Raw genomic sequence first — 9,122 nt, forward strand, 5'->3', positions numbered from 1 at the left:
AGAACATATGAACGTGCGCACACACACACACACACACTCCCTCTCTCTCTTTCCAACTCCTCCCCCCCGATAATACTATTCATTTACTTAACCAGCATTGTGTAAGTCATCACATAGTGTAACAGGAAATGGGAAATAGGAGCCAACGTAATGTTTCTTGGTCATACCTAGCGTGGCTAAACTGCTTGAAGCTTTGTTTTCTCATAAAATTCTATTGACAGCAACTATCCCATACTTGGGCCTATATCTTCAATGGGAATTTTGCCTGGCAAAGAAATGAAGGGTCATATCTGTGCTCTGTGTTAAATCAGGTGAAGTATTGACTGGGAAGCCTGTTCTTTGTTGGTCAGTCAGAACAAGGCACCAGTTGTCAGAAGACGGCCTAAAATGACCCAGCTTATGCATGTGATGAAATTTTAATTGTATAAAGTGCAATGCATGCACTAGGGACTAGTAACAAGAATTTCTGCTATAAGCTGGTAACTCATCAGTAGCAAATATCAGAAGAAAACAACCGGAGTAAATAAGTCGATCACAGGGTGACTGTGAACCACCAGCATATTGCTGCCATAAAAAGATAAAGGTGATCCTAGGATGTATCAGATGAGGCATTGCCAGTAGAAATATGGAAGTATTAATGCCGTTGTAGAAGCCACTGGTAGGACCTCATCTGCGATATTGTGTAGAGTTCTAGTCCTCGTTTTCAAGAAAGATTAACTCAGACTGGAACAGATGCAAGAAGAGCTACTAAGATGATCAAGGGAACAGAGAGCCTATTTACGAGCAGCGTCCGCGTTTGTCCCATGGTGGTCCCCTACAAACTCAATTTTGCCAATGTTGCCTCCCATCATGCTGGGTGGGGTTTGCGTCATCATGTCATCACGCTGAGTGGATGCATTTCACTTTGGTTTTCATCTTGTCACCAGGGACAAGAACCTGAGATACTATGTCCGGTGGCCCCATCGTTGCTTTGTGGCTCCCTGCAATTGCATGGGTTGCAGCTGCCTAATACCGCTGCTGCTTATGGGAGAAGACTGAAAGAGCTTGGCTTGGTTAGCCTAGAAAAACAAAGGGTGAGAAGGAATCTGATTGCTCTCTATAAATAGATGATGGAGGGGGAACTGTGTAAACACTGGGGAGGGAGAAGAGCTGTTTAAACCAAAGAACAAAGTTGGCAGAAGAATGACTGCACATAATTGTCAAATAATTCTGCCACTTCTTCTTAAGCTGTTGTAGTCTAATGACTAACTCCCCATCTGTTTACATATTTTAGCTTTTTTCATGGCTGGCCAATGAATTTTCCTCCTCTTTTTACTCCTAGACACCTCCTGGTCCAACATTTACAGGTATGTGGATGAGAGCTCTGCAGAGGGCATCCTGATTCAGCCCCACTAGCATCTCATCACTTCTGCACTAATCCAGCTGCCTGGGCTCAATATTGTTCTTTCATGTAGTGTACATGCTGTTGTTTACTTCAAACACTTGTAAACCACATTCACTTATGCAGATTTTGCTTTAATACATGTTGATTTTGTCACATACACAGATTTTTCTTTGTGGATCATAATCTCGTCCCAGCAATCTATTATCAGCATGACCTAGCTTACCAGACCCTTTATTCTCCTCTCCTGGGTTTTTTTGAGAGTTTTCATTCAGTTCTCCTTGCCGTTTGATAGGACTGCCAGTTTGGCTGGATGCTCATCAGAGTAATGTTAATCCTATGTGGCTGTGCCAGTCTTCTTTGGCACCAGTTCTCTTTTGAGAAGCCACCAGAATACTCCTGGCTGTCAGCTGGTATTTCACCAAGCAGATGAGCAGTGTACAATCTCTTAAAAACGCAAATGTACTATAGAATTTAGGGCCAAAGTCAATGGGAAATTTGCCATCAGTGGGAGTAGGAGTGGAAGTGTAGCTAAGACACATTCCTGAATTCCAGAACAATTTTCAAGATAAATAATTTTGGAAATCCAGATTTACTCTGCCTCTTCCCTTTTGCTCCATCTGTGTATTCTTGTCAAACCTGTCATCCAAAGAAACATCAGAGTGTAGGTAGCTTCTCAAACACAATTTTGCTTTTGTGGTTTATGAAGATCTTGTAATAGGTTGTATTTTGGCATTTTTTTTCATTGTATCTTGAACTGAATATGTAAAGAGTTCTTTAAAAAAAATCGGTGGTCACATGCAGCTCCCAAGTTGATTTCAAGAACACTTCTGCACATTAGACTCATTTTAAACTACCAGTATCGGCCCCAGGTACTCCATGGCAAAATGGGACCAAATTCCACAGCAAGCACTTCTAATTCTGTGGCATATCTCATGGCAATGTTAGTTTACTCTAATGCCACATTTGAATCCAGACCAGAGAGCCACAAAGACAATCTTACTATCCTTGGTGTGGATACTTGGTAAGAACATCCTTTCTTATTTATTTTGATATTGTGTTTTAAGCTGGCCACTGATTTCAGTGCTGCACCACCCATCAAAGCCTGAGCCTAAACTCACTCTTTGCCCAGACAGGTGCTGGCAGGGAGCACAGGGTGGTTTGTACTGGCTGTAAACGTTGGAATGGTTAGTGTTTATGTATTATTGTTTTTGTCTTTTATTATCCAAATTCCTTCTTGCACTGTCCCTTATCCAGAGTTCCCCATAACTAAGAAAGCCTCAGTTACTGTTTAATTACTCTTGCAATTGTGATAGCTGTTTTATTCTTGTGTGCTCTGACTGGCACTCTGCATGAGAGTGGGTGTTGAATATTTTCCCAAGGGGGACAGGCCCTCTGTGTTCTCTGCACTAGGAGGTGTTTCCTTGGGTGGAGGTACCAGGTGCCCCTGTAGGTGAATCCAAGACCCACACCCCTGAGGAGGGAAGGGAGAAGGCTGCAGCCACATCTCAGAGTGGTTACAAAAGTGACAAGGCCAAAAGTAGGATTCTGATTGGATGATGAAGGATTCAACTTCTGGTCCCAACCCTCAAGGATTATAACAACTTATTAGTGTTGCATATTTTTACCAAAACTTGGGATGGTGCTAAATGTTGAAGTAGTGTTTTACTCATTACCACTCCAATTTTACCATTCTGCTGTTAATTAAATAGCGAAATGCAATCATAGACATTCCTCCTGACACCTGTTTTGCTAAAGCCGAAATGAAAGTTAATACCAGGAGAGTGGTAGCATTAGTGGTGGTTTTAACTCTAATTAAAGCTCTAGCGCCACAAACAGGGATGAAAGAGGGTAAAAGGAGAGTCTGCACAATAAAAACAAACGGAGAGGAACACAATCTCACAGCTTTTGGGGGCACACAGCTCAGCTTGGAAAGGCAGCATAAAGTGCATTCTTGTACTCCCCCAAACCAAGGACTGCTGTGTTCAGAGCTGGTCCCCTGCTGTAAATCAGAGCAACCCCTAGGGCTGCTCTAACTTACTTACACTTGTGCCCCAAGCAGCCAAAACTACAACTGGGGAGGAGGGCAATATAGGGGTTCCCCAGCTGTGCCCCTTTTCCTCTAACCATGTTCTCTATAATAGCAGTAGGGAGGCGGAGGGTAGGAGTCCACACTGGCTTTATACCACTGGAGGGTCTCCTTGCAAACTGGGGTGATCCTCTTGGAGTCATATATGCCAACTCGGTGGCCACAATTGGCTGGTGCTGTGGCACAAAGGGCTATACCGTATCCAACTATCTGGCCCAATATATTTTCAAACTTTTGGAGTTTTTATTATAATAATTACATTATACTGTTACTTAAAAATAATATTTAGTCCCTTTCATCCCCAAAGCCACAAAGGTGGCTAAACATTATCCCCGCTGTTTTACAGGGAAACAAACTGAGGCAGAGATACGTGAAGTGTACAGGCGAGTCTCATCTTACGCGCATTTATGCACGAATTCAGCTTTGTGCGGTCGGCAAAACCAAACAAAAAAAAGAGAGAAAAATAACAATTTAAATACTGTACCTGTAGTGCGGGCGATTCCGCCCGCCATTACACTCAATGTAATTTTGACTATACGCGATTTTCGCTTTACGCGCTGACAGCGGAACGTAACCCCAGCGTAAGATGAGACTCGCCTGTATAATAAGGCCAGGTTTTCAAAAGAGCTCAGCTCTTCAGGTGCTGAGCAAATCTGAAATCTTAACCTTTACATTTAGGTTCCCACAGGAGAGCTGAGCTCATCTGAGGATAAGATTTCAGTTGTGGGTGCTGCACACTTGAAAATCAATAATGAAGAGCCCGTAATGATCCAAGTCAACATCCCCTACTTGCCTCTACGCTGTATTTGCAACCACTTCTCAAGCCCATGGGAGATGCACCTGCACAGCAGCCACAGAATTGAGGGTTATCTAATTGCAATCAAGGTAACAGCTTGTTTCACAGCATAAATAAGGCTTGTATCATTGAATTGTCTGCACATCATGGTTCAGAGCTTGTAATATCATACACATGGGCATGTCCTTGGTTAGAAATGGGAATCGTGGCCTTCAGCTACGTTAGCAGAGGGAACATCCTGCATATCTTTGTGTATGGGCCACTGCTTGATTGCTTTCTCCTGCAGGTTCACTGAAAGATGCATAGTAAAGGAGCAGATATTGAACGAGGGCAACTTCTACTAGAAACTGTGTGGTAAATGGGTGGGCTACTAGTCAAAGACTACTTCTGCACAAAGATATATGGAATATTAGGTAGATATCATGACCCCAAATCTGTCTTAGTGACATTTTATTTATGAGTCAGGGCTAATTCCAAGTGGGCTTAGAATGTACAAAATACTTAAACAACATGGCCCTGATTCTCTATGCCTGTGCAGGAATGCAGCAAGAGAAGGCAAAGATGGCTCTAAGTCCTTTATTATTGAGACAGTCAGGGGCCTGTTGGGTCCCTATGAAATCAGACACTGCAAGGTTGGTCTGACATGCTTAGGATGCCCAGGACTCCCTAGGGTATGTCTACATTGCTGCTGGAAGCCTGTTTCCCAGCACTGGTTAACAGACTTGTGTTTGCAGGACTGATGCTAGAGCACAAAACAAGAAAGCAGTGTGGATGTTCTGGCTCAGACTCTGGAGCCAGGGGGGTCAGGTGGGCTTGAGACCCCAAGCTCCAGCCCGAGATGGAATGTCCACATTGGTATGTTTAGAGCACTAGCCAGAGCCCAACTAACCCAAGTCTGTTAACCAGTGCTGAGAGACATGCTCCCAGCAGCAGGCCATATTGTCTCCCTTCCCCCATGTGCTCTGGTATGCTCCTTAGGCTGGAGGGAGCAGGCATAGAGCCATCACACCCTTTGCTGGCCAGAGAATCTCCTTACAATGAAGGCACTTTAAAGGGCGCTTTATGTGTCATATGAGCAGTGTAACGGGGCCTTCGGGAAATGGCAAAGTGGGCCCAAAGAAACACTTGGGGGATCTGCAGCTCCTGCTCTTCTCCACACCGGGAGTGTTTTGTGGCCTGTCTGTTTGGAAGATGTTCAGATTTTTATTTCCCTCCTCTTCTTCCTGCTACACCTCTACCCCGATAGAACGCTATCTTCGGGAGCCAAAAAATCGTACCGCGTTTGATCTGCTGGAGCACGCAGCCCGGCCCCCCGGAGCGCTGCTTTACGGTGTTATATCCGAATTCGTGTTATATCAGGTCCTGTTAAATCGGGGTAGAGGTGTATTTATGAATTGTAAGCAGTCTGTGGAGCTGAAAACACTTCCATGCAGTTTGTATTGCTGGGTAGCTGGACTGATTAACCTTTGTACGGAGGTCACGGTTTTCTGGATACAACACATGCACTCTTAATGGGCATCTATTAGTACAGTTAAATTCCCCAGATTTCCCAAGAACAGAATGTGTAGAAAAGGCACATAAAAGCCACTAAACAGGGCTTAACACTTTTATTTCCAATCCAATGTACTATTAATAAATCTCAGGTTTTTGGCAGAGCGACACAAAGCGTGGCTATTTTCATTATTAACTTAATTGCCTTCCACTAACAGGTACGCTACCTTTTCCTGTTGGAGGTCAATGCACATTTCCTTGACAGGCTGGGTAGCCAGAATGCTTTGAAAAGTGCTGGAGTAGCCAGTACAAAGTGAGATGTAAAGCCAGTGCAGATCAAGAGACATGAAGGGTAAATCTTTAAAGGGCCAGAATTGTGGCTCAAAGCTCCTTGGAGCAGGGTCTGCCCTGTATTTCATACTTTTATGTTGTCTAGCACAATAGGGGCCAACCTGGTTATGGCCTCTAGGCACTACCACAATGTCAATGTTAAATAATAATAATAAAGCCTATGGAAATGGGGCTTTTAATCATGAAACTTCCCTCCCCGTGGAACTTGGCAGGATATGAGAGGGTTCCCAGTCAGAACTATGGGAAGCTGTCGTCAGAGTAAAGAACAACATTGTCTGGGATGTCTTCATCCCAGATATGCCTCTGGATTGAAATGCGGCAGATGCGACTGCCAGAAGTCCAGATCCTGCAAAGACTAATGCACATGCCTAACCTTATACTCTGAGTAGTCTCATTGAAGGCAATGTATACACATGTCTTTGCAGGATTGGGGCCCAAGATGTATAGAGCTACTTAGCAATCATATATTGATTTATATTTTCAAAACTAATCCTCCCAGCAACCAACTAAGGTAGATTGTAGTACAAAAAAGAAAACAGTGAGCACATAACTTGAATTTGATAACAGAACTGAGAACGAGAACAATTTGACATATCTCTCAAGATCCACTTTTCCAACTCTCTCATTTATTGGTGTGTTATAGTTTGCTAAAATTCTGGGTTTCACACATCAACTAATTTTCTTTCCTGAACCAAGTTTACAACTCATTAAAAATACATATGTAGGCAACAGAACAGGATGTATCTGAGGATTTTTGGTCTGTGGGCTGGGATGTGAAAGATAAAGGCTCACTTCTGGGAATGGACAGCAGAATGTTGGTGGGAGTTTGTCAACTGCAGACATACAAAGCAGGCAGGGAATATCAGATTTTTTTCTTTGTGGTGATTCCTTGCATCAAATCTGCAAACAATTTAATATTTTGCAAGTTGGTGCCCTTCTAGGAAGAATCCTCACTGAAGATTAACAGGGGCAGCTTTGAACCAAAGCCTTCGGTTTCAAGGCACTTTGCTGTTATTCCCAGATCTCCCCTCCCCACCACTGTGGAAGTGGCTTGACAGTTGGACTGAGATACCTAACCCCTGGAAGGGGGGATCCAGAGATGGTGACATGGCCGGAGGGACGAGGCATGAAAAGGATGCTGCGGTTCCTGGGCTGAGATGGGTCTTTGGGTGGAAAAGGTGGCAGGAGAGGCACCACCAGAGAGGGTGTGCCAGCTGAGAGAGCTGTGGAGGAAAACAAAGTCCTCACTCTGAGTTTGGAGCAACAAGCCAGAGACAGGTTTATTTCGAGCAATTGCAATATGCACGGGAGAGTACACACGGCAGGTCTCCGTTAGATAAACAATTAGGGCAAGCATTTATACCTTTTGTTACAGACAATAATGATCAACAACCGCATCTTGTTTATACATATTCTTTCCTGATATCTTACTCTTTCTGAGCAGTTCCTGCTACAGTTTGTATTCCATTCTTATCTAACACAAGGTCGAAAAACAGTATCTCTTACAGTTTTTTTTCCACTCACTTTCCACTTGCCTAGGCCTTCAAGTCTCGCGTTATTAGAGTCTGTGTCAGCCTGACTTTGTTAGCCTGATTCTTGCTCTGTTCCTAGAGACTAAGATCTCTATGTTCAAATTCCCTTTATCCTTTTCTCTACTTCCACAGAGCTAATCCCCGACACAACCAGCAGGAGGCACTGCTCTGGTGAGTGAACCCTGTCACAGACTTATCTTCCATGAACTTATCTTTTTTGAACTCAGTTGTACTTTTGGCCATCAGATTATCCCATGGCAATGAGTTCCACAGGTTAATTGTGTGTTGTATTAAAGAATATTTCTTGTTTGTATTAAACCTGTTGTCTATGAATTTCATCAGGTGATCCCTGGTTTTTATATTGCGGGAAAGGGTAAATAACATTTCCTTATTCACTTTTCCCACACTTTTCATGATTTTATAGATCTCTGTCATATCCCCCCTTAGTTCTCTCTTTTCTAACTTGAACTGCCCTAATCTTTTTAGTCTCTCCTCATATAGAATGGCTTCCATACCCTGGATCATCCTTGTTGCCCTTCTCTGAAACTTTTCTCATTCCACTCTATCCTTTTTGAGATGGGGTGTGCACAGGAATTTAAATTTGACTGCTGTTGGAGCGGCACATTAAACACACACAGTATACACATTAAGCCATATCAACACACGCACATACATCATATGCATAGAAATAAACAGCAGTACACTCACCACTTCAATGAAAATTCATGCGCCGTGGAGCCATCTGAATAAATGTAGCCACAAGTACTTGGCTGCGGCGGAAGAGTTCTGTGCCCCCGATTATTGGGAGGGCCTCGTGCCCCTGCTTGCCCCCCTTATACACGCCCCTGCAGTTATCCCATGACTATTTTAGTTACCTTTAGAGCCTCTGGCAAGGGAACTGCTCAAAGGCTATCTGACAATCCAAGTACACTGTATTGAGTGGATCACCCTTATCCACCTGTTTGCTGACACTCTCCAAGAATTCTGATAGATTGGTAAAGCATGACTTCCCTTCACAAAACCAGTTCAAGTTTGCAGACCTTCATTTCATGTAATTTAGTGTGAACTCTTTAATTGCAGAGTCACTTCAGTTAAAGGGTATTTTTTTTTGCTAGCTAAAGGGAATATTGTGCTAAGGTAGAACTGCCTCCTCCCCAAAAGCTAGACGAGCACATGGGAAAGTACTGTAATGACTCTCCCACACACACATGGGTTGTTAGTCGTTTTTAAGCCAGAATATTCAGTACAAATTCAAACCAGAAATAAGGTGCACATTTTTAATAGTGCAGGTATTTAACCGTTGGAACAATTTACCTAGGAATGTGGTGGATTCTCCATCACTTTGGATCTTTACAGCAAGAATGGATGTCTTTCTAAAAACTGTGCTTGTAAAAGGGCAATGTTAATTGCAGTTCTGCACAGGCTGCATCGTTTGACTTGCCCTTGCTTTGACCCTTGGCCCTGACTATGCTTGCTGGGATC

The sequence above is a fragment of the Chrysemys picta genome, chromosome 7, assembly GCF_011386835.1.
Source record: "Chrysemys picta bellii isolate R12L10 chromosome 7, ASM1138683v2, whole genome shotgun sequence".
Classification (NCBI taxonomy): Eukaryota; Metazoa; Chordata; order Testudines; family Emydidae; genus Chrysemys; species Chrysemys picta.